The sequence below is a fragment of the Arvicanthis niloticus genome, chromosome 8 (assembly GCF_011762505.2).
Source record: "Arvicanthis niloticus isolate mArvNil1 chromosome 8, mArvNil1.pat.X, whole genome shotgun sequence".
NCBI lineage: Eukaryota > Metazoa > Chordata > Mammalia > Rodentia > Muridae > Arvicanthis > Arvicanthis niloticus.
In genome coordinates, this window is record NC_047665.1 from 30,418,234 (window position 1) to 30,439,776 (window position 21,543).

At 38.2% G+C, this 21,543-nt stretch overlaps 1 protein-coding gene and 1 long non-coding RNA gene across 2 annotated transcripts in view; one reads left to right on the forward strand and one right to left on the reverse strand.

The window, feature by feature from the left end:
• Positions 1-21,543, forward strand: part of Gmds (GDP-mannose 4,6-dehydratase) — a 514,073-nt gene that overhangs the window by 238,769 nt on the left and 253,761 nt on the right. The window lies entirely within an intron of this gene.
• Positions 10,551-21,333, reverse strand: LOC143443193 (uncharacterized). The gene is made up of 3 exons (XR_013111958.1): positions 21,144-21,333; positions 20,633-20,677; positions 10,551-10,565 (listed from the first exon to the last, which is right to left on the reverse strand). It is a non-coding gene; the product is annotated as an uncharacterized LOC143443193 (long non-coding RNA).

Here is a 21,543-nt window from a genome sequence, read left to right on the forward strand (position 1 = left end):
TGATTTAGTCCAAAAGAAAGAACATTTACAGAAGTCAGTAGATCACAGTTCACTGCTAGTACAGAAGTTGTTACAAACAAGAATGTGTTTCCATTCCTGTTTGTAACAACTAAAATCATGCACGAACTTGAGCAGGAAGTACTAGTTTATTATATGCATGTAAATTATGACTTAAAATTCAGAATACTGTAACATTTAGATTTTTAAGGTAGCCTTCTAAGCTTTAATTACAAAGAAACATTTATAGTAGGTATCCTTAGATATAAAATTATTGTATCAAAACTATTCAAACTTTTGAAAAAGATAAGAAAGCAGAGAGTGAGATGTGGACATGAGAAGCTGACCTTAAATGGAGAGAAATATTGTAACATAAGCATGTTATTTTCTTAATAGCATTCATTGATGGTCAGCCTTCCGTTACACATCTGCATATACTTAGAAATCCTGAGAGCACTGTCTCTAAACTCATTTGCTTCAAGAACCAAATAGACTGAATTACATTCAATTATTATTTTTTTGCTATTTGAACAAAGAAGGAGACTGTTGGAACTCAGAAATTCATTAAATCTTGATAATAAAGGAGATACTCCACTATACATTGAAAGTACTTTTTCTGGGTTTTGCTTTCTCTTTATTCTTTCTTTGTTGCCATGCCTTTGAGATGAATACATGTAAAACCCTCACAGTAGTGGTAGGAATTGACATCGTTTAATTAGACAAGAAAGAACAATATAAAGCAATATGACTGTTGACTATGAACACAAATGATGAGAGAAGCTTGTTACAACCAGTGGCCCTGTGTCCTTCTCAAACTGGCATGGATCAAGTACCACTTCTAAGAGGTACAGCCAGATCTGCGCACAAGGCCTACTTGTATTCATATAAAAATGCAAAACTCATAAACATTTGCCTTAAATACTCTTAGAAAGTTGTCTCAGATGAAGTCCTTGTTTTGAGTGAATGACAAGATGGTGCAGTACACTATGACCCAAAGCCAGAATATGGAAAGATCCACGCTGGTCTGAAGTGATTGGGTCTTTAAATAAAATTTGGAAGGTGTCACATGGAAGGCACCCAGTTACTCACATGTTTTAAGGCTTCTACTTGACAGCTCAGAGGTCTTTGTTCTATAAGACAAATAGTTTTGTATGGAGGATTCTCCTAGAGTTCCAGCAGTAATGTATGTTGTTTATAGTTCTCATTTATATGTTATATAATGTCTAAATTCACTTGGTTCCTGGAAAAAATATCATTATTTTTAAAATGCATGCTTTCTTACTGTAAAGAAGAAGTGTTATTCTTTTTGGTTCTAAATTTATTAAAATGTTATTTTTAGGGCCTTGCAGATACCTGTTTGCCAAATAAAAAGCAACAGTCATAAAAGTACAGAAAAGAATGTCTTATTTGACAAAGTATATTTCCTGACAGGGTGATCAGCCTGTTGGTAGGTATAGATCAGACAGGTTAAGCTGGTGTTTTATTTACATATATTAATCACACACAATGCCTCTCATTTATGCGCAAAGCTGTTGGTAAATCTAGAGGTTTTACATTTAGATGTGGTGAACAATTGCCCTGCTTGCTGCAACATAGTTGATGTCAACAGTGAAGTTAATTGCTAACACCAGTTATGCCTCAGTTTAACAATCTGTGAAAGTAATGTGACTACTCTAAAAAGTGCTGGCTGCAATGTTGGGCATATGATAGGCCCTCCCTCTGTCTTATACACACTTTCAACAATTATACAGTCATTTTTCTGTTGCTGGATCTGACTCATTAACATCTATGTACAGTCCTGGTCCTTATATCAAAATGCTTTAAGAATAATTTAAGTGAACAAAATACTTTTCAACTTAAAGAACAAATGTTAAAACTTCACTCAATTATGATCTATTTAGAAAAAAAAACATTGTTACAACTTTTCAAGTGTACCTTTATAAATATCTTAAAGTATGCAGAATGATGACCACCCTTCTTCCTTAATTAACAACAAATACTGCAACATTTTAAAAAGTACTATTACAAAATACCATAGTGCTAATGGCCAGCAGTTTTAAGTCTTTTTTTGTTTTTCTTTTGGCCTTTTTCAGACAGGGTTTTTCTGTGTAGCCCTGGCTGTCCTGGAACTCACTCTGTAGGCCAGGCTGGCTTTGAACTCAGAAATCGCCTACCTCTGCCTCCCAAGTGCTGGGATTAAAGGCTTGTGCCACCACAGCCTAGCTTAAGTCTTAATTTATGCAAACATAAGCTGTCAGGTTTTCATACTACTCATAAAATATAGCTATATCTCACCTGAAACTTTTTATATTTTTTAAATTTTCTTTACTATTTTTCTGGGCTGGGGGTGACCTGCATGGCTTAGGGACTGACCTAATTGGGATGAGATCCATGAAGAAAAGACTGACACACAGACATATGTACAGAAAAGCTGGAATGGGTGGGCTGTGTACTCTTACTGGAACACACCAGCAGTCCAGAAAGTCAGCAAGTTTGTTTTATTCATCTGAATTGAAGAGGCAGGTTTTAGTATTCATAAAGGTGTGGGCTATTACTTAGAGCTGAATAAGGAGACAGGCCTAGCTAATCTTTGTAGGGGGTCACTGTAAAGGGAGAAACTAGGATGTAAATATCTAGAAAGGAGCTGGGGGAGTTGCAGTTGATATTTTTCTAGTTAGCCTTTTCTGCATACACTGTCAACATCAGCATACAAATTGGGGAAGGTCTGCAATTCTCACTACTCTGAAACATTGGGGTCCTTAACATGCAGGGTTCCTATCTAACACATTCACTTAGACTTCATCTGCTCCCCACACTGAGCCGTGCATGTTGTCATGCTGGGTTTCTTTCGTGAGCACAGAAGGATCCCATAGTGAGTGTGATAGTGTGCTGTGCACTGAAGGATCCTGTAATGAGTTTGACAGTGTGCTGTGTCACGGATGCTCTGTTCAAGCCAACTCCCATTGTCTGTGCTGTAGCAAAGATGGAATATAGTCAGAGAAGGAGCCTTTGAGTTAATTTCCTTCAACACAGACTCAGATGAAAAATTCCATGGTCACATTTAATTGCCACTAAAGACAATCATGGATACTTTATTTAAAGCCACATAAGAGAGAACAGAAAGCTACAATACACAAAGTTAAATGATTTCTTTTTAATATATAAGGATGACTGCCTTAAACATATAACATCTGACTGTGCTATGTGACCAGATTAGATTGAGGGAGGGACTTTCTTGACTAAGAAAGTTTTAAACAAAACCAAGCATAAATACATAATAATACTCTGTAAAATGGTGCCATGCTTAAATAAAAATGTTGGTAAAAGTTTAGTTAACAAGCTCTGGCTGTAATCCATGTTGATAAAATTTTCTGGAACACAGTTCTAGCCAGAAAATACTGGATAAGTTAATTGGCAGGAGCTGTCCAGAAAGTATGCTCTTAGCACAAGGGGTTCATCTCTTTTGAAAGGTACCACCCTTTCAGAACTGGATAAAGATATTTGTGAATCCTTAACAAGGTTTTCTTCTCCATAGCTGATATCACTAGGGAATTCTACTGTCCAGAGATGAACCAGGTAATATTCAAGTTTACTGAAACACATTTTGGTGTTGTTTAGAAGGAGTACATGCTAAATAACAGTAATAGTAATGATAGAAATAAAAACTATGCTAAATATAGCCCCATAGGAAGTGTTTGAAATTTGACTATGGATTTTCTATTCTGTACATCTTGTGTAACAGGCACAACACTCCTGAGAGATGGGCATCACATTCTTTTTGTACAGGCTAAGGCTCTAAGGGGACTAGGGCATAGTGTTTTACACTAGACAGCAAAGGGAAATGAACCAGAGTTCCATCCCAGGCTTGGTGCCTATGCCACTCTTCTCACTGGCTTATGTTGCTAAAGGGAATAGATGCATTAGCAGAAGCATCTGCATAGTGTTCTGATTCCACAGAGATGAAAACCCAAGCATCTCTCCTTTATTATATTTTGCTGTTTAAAGCACAAGAATAACAGAAGTCTGTGTAGGATAGGATTCTATCAGGGATAGTTCTCAAGTCTTGATAGAGCTATCCTCTCAGCTATATCAAGCAAAACTAAGTATGGGAGGAGCATGCAGTGAGGTTTTCGCTCCCTCTCCCACATTGTCCTCCGATGGCTGTTCATGAGAACTTCCATTTCTTAGCTTTTAAAGTGAATGCTAGAAAGCCCTGCAGTAGAGTAGACTTCCAGAGCTGGAGAAAACTGACTTCCTCACCTTACTACCATTTCTTCTCTTTCAGGCTGCTGCTAGTTTCTCATACCCTATAAAGTCAGAGATATCTACTTACTCCCATGAATGAATGAAAGTTTTTTAATTTCAATAGCAAGATTATTTGTGCAATGCTGATGGAATATCCTTATCACACAGGATATCATCTAAGCTCACAGATAGTTTTTCTTATGAAAATAACAAAATATTAGCATCCAGCACTTCACTTTTACACTAGTGCATTTTGGAAATAGAAAAATGTATTTGCAATCAGTACTGTCTTTTATATTCATGTGCTATATACACAGAAATACTATAAATATATCTTTCTAAATTTCTCTTCTCTCCTCTCTTTGATTTTCTCTCCCTTTCCTTTTTTTTCTCCCTGTCCATTATTTCCTCTTCTTTCATTCTCTGCTTCTCCTTCCCCTCCTCAAAACAAACAAACAAACAAAAAACCTAAAGGCAAAATTCCTGTTTTAAATTCATTATCAGGCATAGTTTGGCTGTATCCTACTTATGGTCATCTTTATTACAGGAAGTCACTTACCTAAATAACATGGTGTACTCTCCATGGAACCTGGCAGAGCAGCTTGAGGATCTGCTCTTTTGCTTTCTGTACCACTAGAGTATGCACACTAGGCCCAGGTTCCTGGGTTTGGCCTCAGGGGGCCCTTTAATACAAACATTTAATTGTCCCTTTTTATCCAAAGCCACAAAACCAAAATGTTCTAAGATGAATATCCCCTTAAGTAATGAAACATATTTTATTTTCTGCCCCTATTTACTCCACACTAAGAAATGTCTCTTCTGCTTATTCTCTTCAGTGGAATCATAGCAACAACATTGTTACTGGTGGTTGTAGTCTGGGCAAGATTTCCAGGTTCCTGGTCTGTCCTTTATAGAACCCAAATTGCAGTAAAAGCTCACACAGATTGCAGAATAACATGGAGACTTTATTCAAAACAAAGCTGTAGAATGCACTTGAGACTACACTTAAAGAGGTCAGGGCCTCAAGAGTGAAGATGGTCAGTCAAGGACCCTGATCATTGCTTGGGACATTTTTTTTTTTTTTTGAGAGAGAGAGAGAGAAAGTAGTTGTTACTAAGGACATAATTCAAGTGGTTCTCTGTTTGGGCTGATAGGTGTAGATAATGTAGACCTTTGCTTACTGTGTATATCCTTTCTGCAGTTTGCATCTGGTTTTAACTCTTTGTATGCCTAATTATGCATGGGCATAAGATGGTTAATAATGAATTGTCCCTAAAAGTTTGCTTGAAGTCACAATGATCTTCTGTAGGCCTTGGACTATGTTTCAGACAATGTCTCAATGAAGCTTTAACATAGGGCCTGAATTGTTCGCGTCTTTATTTTGGGTCACATCATTCCACACAATTCACCTTGGATGGAATGAGTGTTGAGTGAATGTACGACCATTTCTTTGTAAATTGGCACCATTTTAAAATATTATAAAATAAGATATACATATGAGATATGTGTTATTGTAGATATTTTGTTACACTATGATGTTTTCCATTTACTGAACATGATTACCACATTTTTGTTGATGTATGATAGATTTCCAGGATCCCAGCAAAATTTGTTCAAGGACCTGCTATAAAGAAAGCACAGGCATACCCATGTACTATGCCATGCCAGCTTCTTTTAACAGGAGAAAATTAGAATTTAGATTCAGCTATTAGACTTTATTTTTATTTTTAATATTGTATCTGAGTTGACAGAAAAATATTACATGCAAGCTCCACTGGCCCTGATTTACAATAAATAAATAAATAAATAAAATCACAAAAACATCTCTAAGAAGCCCAGTGCCTCCTGTGTCTGATAATATGGTGTGAGGCAATTTAGATACTTTTTCACTGATAGGCTAGCCCAGCTTCCAGGGACTTCATTTAGTGGAGAGTTCCTCTGGGTAGACCTCAGTGTCTATTGCAGATGCTATTGTCACTGAAAATCTTCCCAATTTTTCATTTCCTCCCTTCTCATATTTTAGTAACTCCAACACACAAAGTTAGGGAGTAGGTTACCTTCTAATATAAGTTTGTGTCTCCAATATACTTAATATTTTACTTACAGGCTATCTGTGTATGAGATGCTTGCAATGGAAGTCAGGGCTCTGCTCCGCTTGAGTATGTCCTGGAACTTGGAGCTACATCCATGTAACCTTCAAGATTCCTATTAACACTAACCTCACAGGAAGGGTAAAAATCCAAGCAGGTTATACAGGAAGGAGAAAGGAGTTATTAGATGAGGCTTTTGGTGGGTGTGACTTCATTTTCTGCTGGTTGATTGACTCCTTCATGCTAAGAAGAATAGGTCCCAGTTCCTCAGTCTGTCTCAAAGGCTCTGACTCATAGAACATAATGATGGTGGCTAGGCACCTGTGTTGGAGGGGACAGAACACATTCCAGGCAGATGACTGTGACCTCCCACCTCTAGCCACCAAGCACATGGCACCAGAATATTTACCTCCTATTCTCCAGGAAAAGGCAAACATTAGCATCCTGGTTCTTTCATGGTTCTTTTTTCATCACACAATGTCTCCTTTATGTCAAAAATGACTTGCCAATTGTAACTGTGTCTTTAAATTTCAAGTTTGAGCATAAATATAGGAAGTTTTCATCAGATCTTTTTTTAAACCGAGAAAGAATATTGTACTTCTGAATTTTGATATTCTATGATCCTGTGATTTGCATTTTTGCATATGATTTCTCCCACAAAACCTTTGGCCTTGGCTATGACAGCCGTAAGAAAAGACTGGCATTATAAGAAGCTGCCCTTCATTCCACAAAGTCCTTGCTTTGTACCAGAGCAGGGGTTCAACCCTGTCACTGCTAACTCTTTAGTCTTTGGTTTCCGGGTCTGGTTTTGGTGCCTGGGCCATCCTTGTAAGATTTCAAAGCCTCTTTTCACTAACTTTAAACATTCATTTATTTGTATATGTATGGAAGTTTACGCGCGCGCACACACACACACACACACACACACACACACACACACGTGTGGCTGGTGCTTGTGATGACCAGAAGAGGGCGTCAGCTCCCCTAGAACTCCAGTTACAGATGGCTGTGTGCCATTTGGTTGATGGGAACTAAACCTAAGTCCTCTGCAAGAGCAGCAACTTTTCTTAACCACTTAGCTATATCTCCAGCATACCTCACTGACTTTAAACAGTGACCCTTGAACTGTCATGTCCCTTTCACTCGATGCTACAAAGAATAATAATACTTTTTAAGTTTCCTGTTTTCTCACTGACCTTCTAATTTTCCCATTATCCACCTCCAGCAGAAGTGTAATGAGAACCACTGTGAAATGTTTGAAGAGCCAGAAGTTACAAAGGCAGAGTCCTACATGCTAAGCAGCAGGCTTCCTCTTCAGTATTAACTTAATAGTTGTACAATCATGTAATTTGAGGGAGATATCACCTCTGTACAGGAAAGACAAGTTTTACAGAACTCATTTCATTTGATCCTTATCTATAAAATACAAAAGAAAACAAAACAAAGCCAAAGAAGGTTCAAGAAGGGGCAGGGTGGTTTAAATTCCATTGCCTTTTGTCAGTGGAGCTGAAAGTTTCATTGTGGTTGACTATCTGTCAGGGCCTTTGGGAAACAGCATCCTTGACCGGCTTGGGCCAGTGAATCATCTATTAAATTTATCCCTGATGAGTTACAGGTTTGCTTGCTTAAGTGTGTATAGCATAGGAGCCTGGGATCTTAGACGTCTGTGAGGCTCAGAGAAAGCAGAGTTGCTCAGATTCTTCAGGGTGATCTCCTCTAAATTCCTAGACTCTGATTTTCTGTCCATAGCTGCTTTATCATTCCTGACTCTTAGTTATTTTCTGTTTTCCTCTCTTTTCATCCCTTTCTTGCTTTTCCCTCTTCTCCTGAGTGTCATATTGAGGCCTGTTCTCCCAGCAGAATAATACCTATGACAAGGCTGAATGTAGTTCGAATGTGAGCTGCTTTATTCTGTATCTTTGTGCATTAACAGATCATAAACAGCATGTGAAGCATTGTATTGTATACAGGTACTCACTTACTGGTTCTCCTCAAGCTGTGCTTTCCAAGTAGAACAGAATAAAAGTACACATGAGAATAAAAGGCTAAATGATGTAAGGCAGACTTAGCTAGTTGACAGTCTACTAAAAAAGTATTTTCCAAAAACAGTTTTCACCCAGGTAGGAACCCCAAGATTTTCAGCACAGCGGGAGAAGCTAGGTAGCCAATTTTGAGCAGCAGAGAAATCTTTCCCACTCCCATGTTTGTGAACAATTCTAAGAACTGTTTTTGAACATTTCCTTTTAAGAAAACACCATTTGGTGTTGGGTTTTTTGTCTCAGTGGTAGAGGACTTACCTAGAAAGCTTGAAGCCCTGGGTTCCCTTGTTGGGTCCAGGGTGTGTGGTAGGGAGGAGTGAAAAAAACCTTTCCCAGATCTGAAATACCATTAAGTTAAAATATTCACCCAGCCTCTTCATGCCCTTGAAAATGTTACTGATTACTGTTTGCTATGTAAAATACTTAAGTACTTTACAATTTTCATTTTATTTTCACAAAAGTCTGTTAAGGTACTGTCCTCTTTCCCTTTCAAGCCCAAATCTAAAACCCTGCAATGTAAGTCACCAGGTAGGCCCCTTTGCCTGCCCTTTGTCTGGATGTGTTCTCACACCTGGGTCTATGTCATCTTTCTAAAATGTAGATGCATTAATGGTGTTATGAGAACTGTGCCTTGTTTGGAGCTCTGTTCCAGCTACCCGAGTTTTCTGCTTCTATGAGTAGGGCTGGGCACATGTGCCCCATGAAATCCTTGGGCTGTCACTGTGCCATACTATTGATGTTTTCTTAAGGTTCTAGGATGTTTCAGGGTCAGTCCTGAGTTGCTTCTTGAACATCTTTCTTAAGGATAGACCTCTCTTCTTCTTGCTCTCCTAATTTACCAAAAGAATTCACTGTTTCATCATTGGCCCTCTGTCTAATCTTCATTTGTATTTTCCCAGTACCCCATAGCACCCACTACTCTGCTCATTTATTCATGACTACCTAATTGTGTCAACAAATCCCTTTGAGATCAACCTCATAGGTTTGTTCAGTTCAGACACTGAGGAAGCCTTGTGTAGTGTCTCCCAGTCTCCTCTACTTAGAATAAAGATTTTCATTATTCAATATTATACTATTGGTTTATTATAAAATAGTTTTACAATCTGATGTTCCCAATGTCTATTCAGACTGGTTGTTGAAATTGCTTCATATGTTCATATGTGTTGGCAATTAGTGGCCAACACTTGCCTCACAGATGCCAGCACTAGGTGTTTGGGATCCTTCCAAACTCTCTGTGATTACAGGCAGACAGTAACTCTTGTTGTCCTATGTCCTTCCATTTGAGTCAAGCAGTCAGATGTGGCCATAGTCAGGACAAAGAACAACATAGAGCTCCAAATGCCTACTCAAGAATTTCATTATGTTTGTCTCATCCCAACTTGCTGGAGCGGGGCATCTAAGCATCTAAGAGTTGTGTTATACAAATTCTAATTGAAGACATGAGATGAGTACTCTCCAGGAAATAGATGGGGTGTTTGTCCATACAAAGCCAGGTGCCCTAGAAGATACTCGCTCAATTTCAAGTGTATATCGTGGCACAGGTATAGGCTAGCAGAACCTTGCACATATGGTTTTCCACCCAAGAAGCCAACTTAGATTTCAGGTGTCGTGCTGCCTGTAGACTTTTTATGTAGTAGAGAATAATCAGTTTTACATGGTATATAAGAAGCCAGAATATACACTGTAGTTATTTTAGACTATATTTAATAGTTCACCTTGCAGAAGACTAAATTTCCAATCCTATTCCCAGTATTCATGCCTAACTGGTTCATTTGTAACTCTAGTTTCAGGAAATCAATGTCTATGGTCTGTGGAGACACCAGTACACATGTGCACATATCAACATACAGTACCGCACACTAGAACATAATTTTTAAATAATGAAAATATTTTATTTTAAAAGGAGGGGGCTGGAGAGGTGGTTCAGCAGTTAGAGTGTCTACTGCTTTTGCAGAGGATCCGAGCTCAGTTCTCAGCACTCATGCCCAGTGGCTCACAGCCACCTATAACTCTAGCTCCTGGAGATGTGAGGACACCTGAACCCACAGGCATATACCCACAGTCAGATCCATATATTTAATTTAAAATAATAAAAAAAATATTTAAAGGCTCACCTAAAAAATAGATTCTGATGCTATTAGCAGCTTCATTTAATTGCAGCAGTGTCCCCACAGCATCCTCAGTAGCCTTTTTCCTTCAAGAAAACCACAGACTTATGGGATTAATCTACTGTATAACTTCTCTTAACATATATTTACTAATGTAATTGGAACATAATACAAAACTGACTTGCTTCATTTACATACGTCTACTAGATTTCCATTTTACTCTTTCTGCATTTTTGCATTTGACCTATTAGTACTATTTTGGATTTATACAGGAGGAAAAAGCAGTCTCAGCAGAACCATCTGGCTTTGTTTCCTGTTTCTCTGCTGCCCTATGTACTCTTGCAAGGCCATGCAGCAGCTTTCTGAGAGGCAGTGTTACACTGGGGGTTCTTAAGCTCCAGGGATGGGAATGTATACTCTACAGGCTTTTTAAAAGTCTGATGTCTCCAAGGTGGAAGATTGCATGTTGTCATTCTTCATATAGTATTCTAGTCTTTTTTTTCCCTGGTAGCTAGAATACTGTCTTTTCAAAAAGAATTAAACTGTTTTTTCTATTCTTTAAGGGAGGAGATTTCTGTTAGAATGTATTTAACTTTTTGATATTCTAGTTGTGCATGTGTGTATGTCATGTGTCTATCTATCTGTGGGTATATGCACATGTGTGCAGATCTCTAAAGAGACCAGAGATATGGTATCCTTCAGAAGCTGGAGTTATAGATTATTGTAAGCTACCTGGAGTTAGTACCAGGAACACAACTAGGGCCCATTAAACAATAAAGGCTGGAATTAATAATGAATAATAAAATTTAATAGTAAATAATAAAATAATTAAAAACATGCAAATTATATAATGAGAGAATTATACAGAGTCCACATTTTGTATGGCAGAAGTGAGATAAATCTAATTTTCTAAGACAGTTTATAGAGCTGTAGAGATGGCTTAGCACTTAAGAATTTTCAGTGCTGTTCTACAGGACTGGAATTTGATTTCCAGGAACTATGTTAAGCAGCTCACAACTGTCTCACCACAGTTCTAGACAATCTGACACCCTCTTCGGGGCTCTGAAGGCAACCACACATGTATGCTTATTCACATGCAGACACATACATATAAATCCTTTTATAAAGGAGTTTTTAATTCTACTTTGGCCCTTCAATCCTCGCAGAAATGATCAATTGATCATTTGACATATTTCCACAGAAGTGTAACCACAGTTTACAAGTCTGTAATTTTATGTTCTGATATTTTACAATATTGAATATTTTCTAACCCTTGGCTTCCATTTTATGAGATGCTATATTTTAATATTGTATCTTTGTCTTACAAACAAACATCAAAGTTTTTTTCTCTTTCCTCTCCCTCACCTCTCTTCTCTGTTTCATGACAGCACCTCTCTAGAATTCACATTCGGATCAGTATTTGGTGGGAGTTTTAAGGTTGTTGTTGGGAATGGAACCTAGGATCTTGGACACATTAGACCAAGTGTCCTACCTCCAAGCTAAATCCCCAGTGAAGAATGTGTTTTACAACTGTTTGTACTTGAAGCTGGGCAGAATAATGAATGGATAGTGTTTGCCCTAGTGCTTGTCACCATAGGAAGACCTACAAAATGGAGCCTTCCACATCCTCTAAGTAGATCCTTGGTATTAACAATAAAAATGTCAAGTGCTAAAGTGATAGAATTTGGAGGCTCTTATTCTACAAAAGATGCTATTTAAAAACTTTAAATATAACCTTAGATGTGCACATAGAGAAAGTACCAGGGGTTAGCAGCTTTGAAATCAGTTCTGTATCAAAGGATCCAATTATTTGAGATATTTCCTCTGTAGCCTGACTAGTCTGTGATCCTATGAAGACTCCACTCAGTCCTAGTGCTGCTTGAGTGTGGGCAGGGTTGGAGAGAGCATTCAGATTTAATTTTAAGAGAAAGGAAGAAAGTTAGAAATTGAGACTAATAAAAGTTAATGAGGAACATTTGGATCCTTTAATGATTCAGTTCATGTTGAAAGTCAGAATGGTGCTTTCCATTATTATTTGCATGTAGCAACATCCTCCTTGGCTAAATTATTTTCCCTTGAAAATAAACCATGTGGCATAAAAGTATATCATGTACCCATGGATTCTGGTCATTTTTCTGACAGAGTCCACATTTTTTTAAAGGAGAAAAGAACTGGCAAAGGGGAATTTAAATAGAAAAGTCTGTTTGCTCTGCCATTTCCCAGCTATAACACAGACCAGATTATAAAACATAGTTATCAGCTAAGTGACTACTTCTGTCTCTTAGTGCTTAAGTTTTATTTTGGGATGGGAAACATTCTTCAAACCCAGAGGGTACACTTAACATGCCAGTTTTTATTTGAGCATTTCTTTTTAGTTGTAGGTGTTTGGGGGGTAGCCTGACTCAGCATCCTGTGTTAATGGTCCAAAGATAGAACAGGTCAAGCTTTGCCTGCTGTTCTCTGTGAGATGTCAACATGCTTCTAGAGATGACTTCTTTTAGAAATGCTACTCTTCTGTAGCTCTTCTTTTGCTCACATCAAGTGTAGGTATGCAGTTCTTGCTAATTCCCTTGCTCAAAAACTACCCCAGACCTTGGTTTACCTCTAATGGAATGGAAAAGTATTTTATATCAGAAAACTTTAGACAGGTGCTTCAGTGACTGAGATATACAGAAGTAATCAGATCAGCTGCATGTATCACAGAAGGGTCATAAGCCATTTCTAGAGAACAGAGGTAAAGAAAGTGTCTTTTGTACTTTATCAGTTGATAATTTCCCCCCTTTGGGGGCTGGGATACAGGTGATGCTGGAGAAGAAACCCAGGGCCTCCCATATGGGAAGCTAATACTATACTATTAAAATACATTTCTAGCCATCTGTGATTTTCTTGAAAGAATTAAATCAGCTTTTCTATAGGAAAAATTTTAAATTAAGTACTTAATTGTTTCAAATAAAACTTTTTTTTTTTTTTTTTTTTTTGCAGCAGGTATTAACCTCATCATGTGGTTGCTTGGTTGTTTTTGTTTTTGTTTTGGTGAATGAGTAAGCATATGCTTCCACAAGTTATCTCTGCATGGAACCTAAATCTTCCATTTTAGTGCCTATTCTCTTACCATTGAGACTGTGGAGTAATCCCAGCTGTTTATGTTCTGTACTGAGGAGTGCTCCTCTGGTGAGATTTGGGATCCTAAGCTTTCTGCTGCCACATTTTCTATCTCAGGGGGAACAACACTTTGAGTTTGAGGTCTTCAGAATAGGGCACTAGACTTTTGTGTAATTTTAGATTCATAGTCTAAGTATGTGATTTATATTAAGAGACACACCATGACGGAATCATAAAACTAGTGATATTTTTAAACACCAATTATAGAGTGTAATACTCTGTGCTACAGAGTATTTTTTATGTTCTAACATTGTGCATTTCCTGAGTGACAAAGAATTTATATAGCCTGATACCATCTCTCCTTATCCACCCCCACAACTTTCACCAGTTATTCTGGGCTACAGAAAGTTGACATCTATTTTTGTTTATATCACTGGATGAAAGACACTAATTAAAGTATGATCTGTTAGAAATATAATTTAAGCTACATAAGTAAGGTACATTATTTTGTGTAATGCTTCATTTTCTATCTGGGGGACACCCCACTGGAAGAATGCATGCTTAGCCTTTTCATGGTTTGCTTTCCAGTAATAATAATAAGTATTATTAATACTAACAAGGAAACCTCTGGCAATTACACTAAAATACTAAATAGTAAAATGGGCTGGAAAAAATGGCTCAGCTGTTAAAAGCATGTGCGGTTGTTGCATAGGAGCTGAGATTGATTCCCAGCATTTATTTCAGTCAGCTCCCAACTGCCTATAACTATAGCTCCAGGGGAACTGACATGCTTCTGATCTCCTCACGCATGTGTGTGCACACACATATAAATAATAAAAAACATTTAAAAATAATAACTACATGATATTAATGCTATACTATAGTTAACTCAACCAGCCTCCAATGTTATTTAAAGAAATAAAAATACTTTTAGATTATCAAGAAAGTTAGTATTTCTTTGTTTTAAGTCTTGGAAACTTAAGTGAAATTTAGCACATTGTATTTCCACCAGAAACCAACATACTTAGGGTGCATTGTGAGATAGTACCTGCCATCATGAATGCTGGATATTTGTTTATTTAGGGTGTGTTTTCTGACAGGTCAAATACTACATTGTGCACATTTCTCTGTGGTTGTTCACTGATTTCTCAGTGATTCCTACCTTGTCTTCAGTGATCAGCTGATGAGCTGTTCTCCTGCAGCACATCTGGGCTTTATATCAGGCCTTTAATCCTCAGTGAAAGCCACAGTGTGACATTTTGACTGAAAGTAGGTACCTTTGGGGACCAGGTGAGTGGGTTAGACTCCTGAGAGCTGGGGTTGCAGGAATTTGTACGCCACGCTGTGTGTGTGTGCTGGCAACCAAACCCAGGTCCGATGTAAGAGCAGAAAGGCTCTCTTAACTACAGAGTCACCTCTCCAACCCTGAGTGTTTTAAGGAACTTATCTGTATTTGTGAGTCTCTCACACACACACAATGGGTGGAGCACTATGATTCTCAAAATAAAGTACCCACAGGAAACTTATGTCAGAGTGTGTGCTTGCAGACAGAAACATGGATATCACTGTCCTTAGCCCTCATCCTCCTGTCTGCAGACCAGTAGGAACTTGGGAATTCCATCAAAGATCAGGCTCACAGATAAAGGAATGTGTACTAGTGCCTTATACTTGTCTGGGGACTATGGATTCACTTCAACCTTCAAATTTCTTCCCTGAGACACCTTGCCCATTTCATAGATATCCTTTACAGTCATTCTCACACACCAGAACCTGTACCTGAGGCCGATGTATTGGCACTGGATTAGATACATGGGTACTTTGAGATCCTCCTAATGTGGCAGCCTGGATCTTTAGCACTGGCAGAGCCCTGTGTGAAGGGTAGAAAAGGCTTTACAGGCCTTTCTTACAGAATATGTATTTGATCCCCACTTTGTTCCTGAAGAATCAGAGGATCATCTTGGTTAAATGAACTACATAGGACACATGTGGTACCCATGACAGGACTTCCCTACACTGCTTTTCTTTATGCTGTGAGCTGAGCCATGCTGCCTCCTACATTTCTTCTGCCTCCATATCCTTTCTCAGCCTCCTTTTTTTCTCTTATAACCATTTTCCATAACATTCTCTCACTTTGAGGGAACTTAACTTGACTTCTAAAGATGCTTGGCAGTGTCCTCCATTAGTTATATGCACTTTGCAGCAATGGAGATAGGCCCATTTTATTTATACCCATCTGCCAGGGAAGAGGTGTATTTTTATTAGCAAAGATCCTGTAACAAAGAACATTCAAGGACAACAGTCATGATCTAGACCCTGGGAAAGCTGTGGAGAACCATCAATAGAACCTATGGGCTGATTGTGAGTGTCACCATTTTGGTAGGCCTTGTTCAAGGATAAGGCAATGGGCACGGGTTATCTTCAAGGCCTCAGCCAGGAAATTCATCCTGGTTGTCCAGGACTAATTTATTAATCAAGTCAAATAATTTTTGTCTTTGTTAATCAAATAACCCTCTTTTTTTTTTTTTTTTTTTTTGATGGCCTGAGGAAAGAATATCTAAGGTAAAAATCCAGAAGTCTTCCTCTTTCTGAAAATAGCAAATGGGAGTTTGACATCTCCTCAGTTCTCAGCAAGGAGGGCCCACACAGCCTTCCAGAATGCAAATGAGGGGTCTGATTTACTGCAGGGTAGTCATTTTTCCAGAGTAAGGCAGGGCATCCTATACTGTACCTGTCAGCCAGGAAATGCAGGGACTTTATTTTCTTCCCATTGATTACATTTTTTCTATTTTGTGTATATTCATGTTATATGAATGTTAAGTTTTTAAAAACAGCTTTTTCTGAGGCCATTTTTCCCACCCCTAGTGCCCTACAAGGAAGTCTGGAGGTCTTGTCTTGACATCACGTGCTCGACAATCAACAGGGCTTTTCTGTTCTGAGCCTGCCCTCCTCCCCAAAGCTGAAATAAATCAAAGTTGGTTGAGACTTAGTCGTAATAAATCAAGACCTGTCCAGAGCTGGAGCCTGCCCAGTCAAAATGTCATACTGTGGCTTTCACTGAGGATTAATTAAAGGCCTGATATAAAGCCCAGATGTGCTGCAGGAGAACAGCCGGCTGCCTGGTGGCCATGTCTCCCAGGTTCCTGCCCACCCAAGAATATGGAGGAGGCAGATAGAAAGGCATTCAGGATTGGGAGGGTATAAAAGGGAGGCACCCATCAGCGCATTTGGATGGACTTTAGCTAGTATGCAGAAAATAGGACTTTCCAATGAAGGAAAATAAATAAAATAATAAAATAAAGACTTTCAGGCTATGTGTATTCAGTGCTTAACTGGGGGAGAGCATAATAGATCAGAAATCTTGCTTTAATCAAGAAGACTGAAGAACAAGAACCAAATAAATGTTTCATTATTGTAAAACCAATGTTCTAAGATTGAAGTGCAGGTTGGTCTAATGTGCATTTCTCTGACAGAGGATGCTGTGTGGATTGAGCTTTTTCATTTGTTTCTGTGTTGTTTTAACAGGAAGCTTACTCTGATGAGGGGAAATTCAGGTGATTTCCTCTCTGTTTTTCCCAGGCCTTCATCATTCCACATAACCATCTATAAAGGCACTTCATTAAGTTCCTATTGGATAAATTAAAATGAAAATACATGTTAAGTCTGGGCCAGTTCTCCATATTATATAGTACTGCATTAATACAAAAATGAAAAATAATTTATGCAAAAACATATGTAATAGCTATGTTATTGTATGACTTTAAACTTAAAACTATTGGTTAGAAATTTGACCTAGAAGTAAGGAATGCATCAAAGATGAACAATATTTCTGTGATGGTGTTTACACTTGCTGAACAGTTGAAAACCACCTGTTTAGAAACTAGAGATAATGCAAAGTAAATCTACTACTAATTACTATTCAGTCTTAGCCAGATGGTTTGGTTGAAAAAAATAAGATTCTTTATGATTATAACTTAAATGTTATACAGCCTATTTTTATGTCAACATTAATCATTATTAGGGGAAATTAATCTTATCCTAAAAACAGATCTACTCATGATGTTGCACAGCCATTTAAACTACAGAAATGATTTTTTTATATTTATATTAATTATTTTTTTACATTTCAAATGTTCTCTTCTTTACTGGTCTCCCCTCCACTAGCACCCTACTTCATGTCCCCTCCCCTTCACCTCTTAAGAGGGTGCTCCCCTACCTACCCACCCACTTCCACCTCACCCCTCTAGCATCCCCCTTCTCTGGGGCATTACACCTCCACAGGATCAAGTGCATCCCTTCCCACTGAGGCCAGATAAGGCAGTCCTTTTCTTCGTATGTAGCAGGGGACCATGGACTAGCCCATGTATGCTCTTTAGTTGATCTGAAGGCTATTGTCTAAGGATTTGTTAGTGTTTAGACCTTACTAGTCACAGGTGACTATATATAGCATCTTAGTGGTTTTTGTCTTAGTCACTCACGTATTGAAGTTGAGTCAGAGATAACACTTTCAGCATTCTTCCAAATATTCTACATATTCTTCTTATTATTACTTAAGACTGGTAAATCATTTGAGATTGTTAAGGATCCAAAAGGCATGTTATTTTTTCTAAAGTCTCTCTTCAAGTCTCTTATTTTAGTTATCTAGAAAAACAACTTACTGTATATATTTCCACGCTTCTAGATATTAATATTTTCAGAAGGATTACCATTTCATGCCTTATTGATTAGTCAATAAATAACTTATGTTTACCAATGCCTTTTAATCTATATTTTAATTTAAGTGAAGTTGAAAAGCCTATAATAGAATGAAGACTACATTTTAGGAGTCAGAAAATTTAGAGAAATAATTTGTTCACATTGTCTGTTTTTTAAATTACACACACACACACACACACACACACATATATATATATGTATATGTATATGTATATGTATATATGTATATATTTTACACATTGTTTTAAATGCCTTTGCTTGTTCAGTCCTTAGTATATGGACTTTAATTCTCGACTTTCAGGACTTAGGGCTGCTTATCACTGGGAAAATGTCAAAGGCTTTAGTGTATTTTCCAAACATTATTACCCATCAGATTATTCTGTTGTTTTCCTTTTGAAGGGATATTTCTACCTTTAAATAAAATTATCCTTAGTGAAAGCTCCTTTGTACCACAGTGCTCTTTTCCCTCTCACTTTTGTGCCCATTTAGACTTAGCAGCAGTACTAATCTCTCAACTGTTTCTGAATCTGCTAGCCTGTGGGGAGCCAACAGAAGGCAGCTATCATCTTTGCAGCCATCTTGAGCCATATACCCTGACAAGAGACTTGATTACAATAGCCTACAACAGCTGAGCACACTCTGATAACATCTTGTTTTAGATACCCAGGATTTTCCCTTGGGTGTGTGAGACTTAAAGGTGTGCTTTAGAGATAAGACCTAAGGGTGTGACTTAAAGGCGTGGCTTAAAAGTGAGACATATAAAAGGAGAGAGGCAGACAGAAGAAAGTATTAGAACCTTGTATTAGACAGGCACTTGGAAGAGAACTTGGAACTGGGAAAGAGACTAGCAACTTGGAACAGAGATTAGGACTTGAGATTTATTACAGAGGATCTAGGAATTAGGACCTGAGACTTGGTACTAAGAGCTAGGGACTTAGAAAGAGAGAAGAAGAGAGACTGAAGAATAAATGGGATTGAATCACTCTGTCTGGTCTCCATTCTTCACGTCTGTCCTCACTCTCTCTCTCGCTGAACCCTGACTTGCTGACTGGAGCACCTTGGGGCAGTATGGGCTCTAGCAACTTAGGCCCCAAGGCTTCTGGCAGTATGGGTTTCAACATTGGTAGAGCAGTCCCAGACATTTTGGCCCCCAACGTGGGGTAGAGCAGTTCTCGACAGTAGCCCAGCTGATTTCTTGAAATCCAGAAGATATGCTTCATGTGTCCTGTGACATATAAAATGTACAAGACCTCCCTGTTCCAACAAAAACCACTACTTTTCCCTAGAAAGACAGCCCAATATTAACCACCTTAGTCTCCAAGCCCAGGGAATAGGGGTGCTAACTCTTCATTAACTTTTTCAAGCTGATTACGGGCCTTGAGATATTAGAAGAGGGGTGGGGGGAAGAGTAAATTGATAAGCCTCTGATGCTGTGTCTTCACTGCATCCAGATGGAATTCCAGGACATCAGAGGTTTGAGCAGGTCTGCTCAGCTTGCTTGATGAATAGATACACCAAGGCTGTGTATTCTGCAATATACAATTCTCAAAACAAGTTTTAGTACCAAGATAATTTTTTAGAGGGTTGACATTTTATTAAAGATGTTGGTTCTAACAACTTTTCTTTTTTTCCCCCTTTTTAATTGGATATAATATTCACATTCCAAACTTTATCCCCTTACCCCCTATCCCATCCCCTCTCCTCCTTTATGCTTTTATGCCATTTTAATTACATGCATGTATTAAGGTCAATTCTAAGTTGAGGGTCTAGTAATACAATAGATGCAAATAGTCAAGGAACAAGCAAGACAATAAACACAAATAGTCAAAGAAAAATCTTAAAAGTTTGTTAAAGTCAAAATTAGAATTAAGTCTATCAGATGAGAAGAGAGATATCTATCAATTACCAACTGTTCTTTCTAATCTGGAATCTTGAGGTTTGTGATGACTCCAGCCATGTTTGTCTTCGGGAGTTTGGGCTGGGGTCCCAGGAACGAAGATTCTATATCTCTATCAACTGGTTCAATAGAAAAGCATTTTGATTCAGCTACTGATATGGCTCTTATATCCCTCTTTTTATGTATGTGTGTGTTTATGCAGAAGCCAGACAGGATAGTGCATCTTCCTCCGTCTGTCTGTCGTATTTGCTTGAGACATGATCTTGTAGTGAACCTACAGCTCACCATCTAAGCTAAGCTGGCTGGTCACTGAGCTCTCAGTATCTGCCCCTCTCTGTCCCCCAGTCCTGGGGTTACAAGTACACACAAAATCTGTGGCTTTTGCAGGAGTGCTAGGGATTTGGACTGTAGTCTTCATGCTTACATGGCAAATGTTCTTACCTCTTGGTCCATTTCCCCAGCCCTTCTTTCTCTTTTTGATGTTTACTGAAAAAAAAAAACACATTTTTTGGCAGTAAATGTTTGAGGAAATTACTTAACTACCTATGATAACCATAGGATAGTATAGCTTCTTGATACAGCTACATATCCAAGCTCTCTGCAGATGACATCCTACATTTTCATTTGCACAGTGTACAACTGTGCAAGTTTTAGAAGTACAACCAGAAACTTCTACTCTGATGACATGGAAATAAAGACCAAAAAAAGTAAAGATTTGTTCAGTTATACAGCCAGAACTAACAAAAGGACCCTTTGTTCTCCTGGCTATATATTGTTCTCTTCTCCTATTCCAAACTTTGTTTTCATCATATTAGCTGAAAAATTTAGTAGAAGTTGGCTTTAGTTTCTGAAAATGCATCATCATATGCTCATGAGATGACTATCTTATTTGTATTATACTTCAATGTGACAACTTAGAAAATCAATGATTTATGAAACTTGACATATTTACCAGACTGGGTTCTTTATAAGACAACACACCCTTCTTCTTCTTCCTCTCCTTCCTCTCCTTCCTCTTCCTCTTTCTCCTCTCTCCCTCCTCCTCCTCTTCCTCTTTCTCTTCCCTCTCCTTCACCTCTTCTTCTTCTCCTCCTCCTCCTTTCTTTCTCCTCCTCCTTTCTTCTTCCTCCTTCATCATCGTCATCATAAATGCCATCTAAAAATAGAGGAGGTGGATATTAAAAGATATGATTACCACCATAATATCAGCTAAAATATCAGCTATTTTTTCCTTCATAGAACATATTTGATGGTGTTTGATGTAGATTTTACATGGTAGTCTCTGTTAAAGTTTTCAGTGGGTGGCTATCTACCTTGTGTTGGGACCCTAAGGAAACTGCCCATACCTCCAG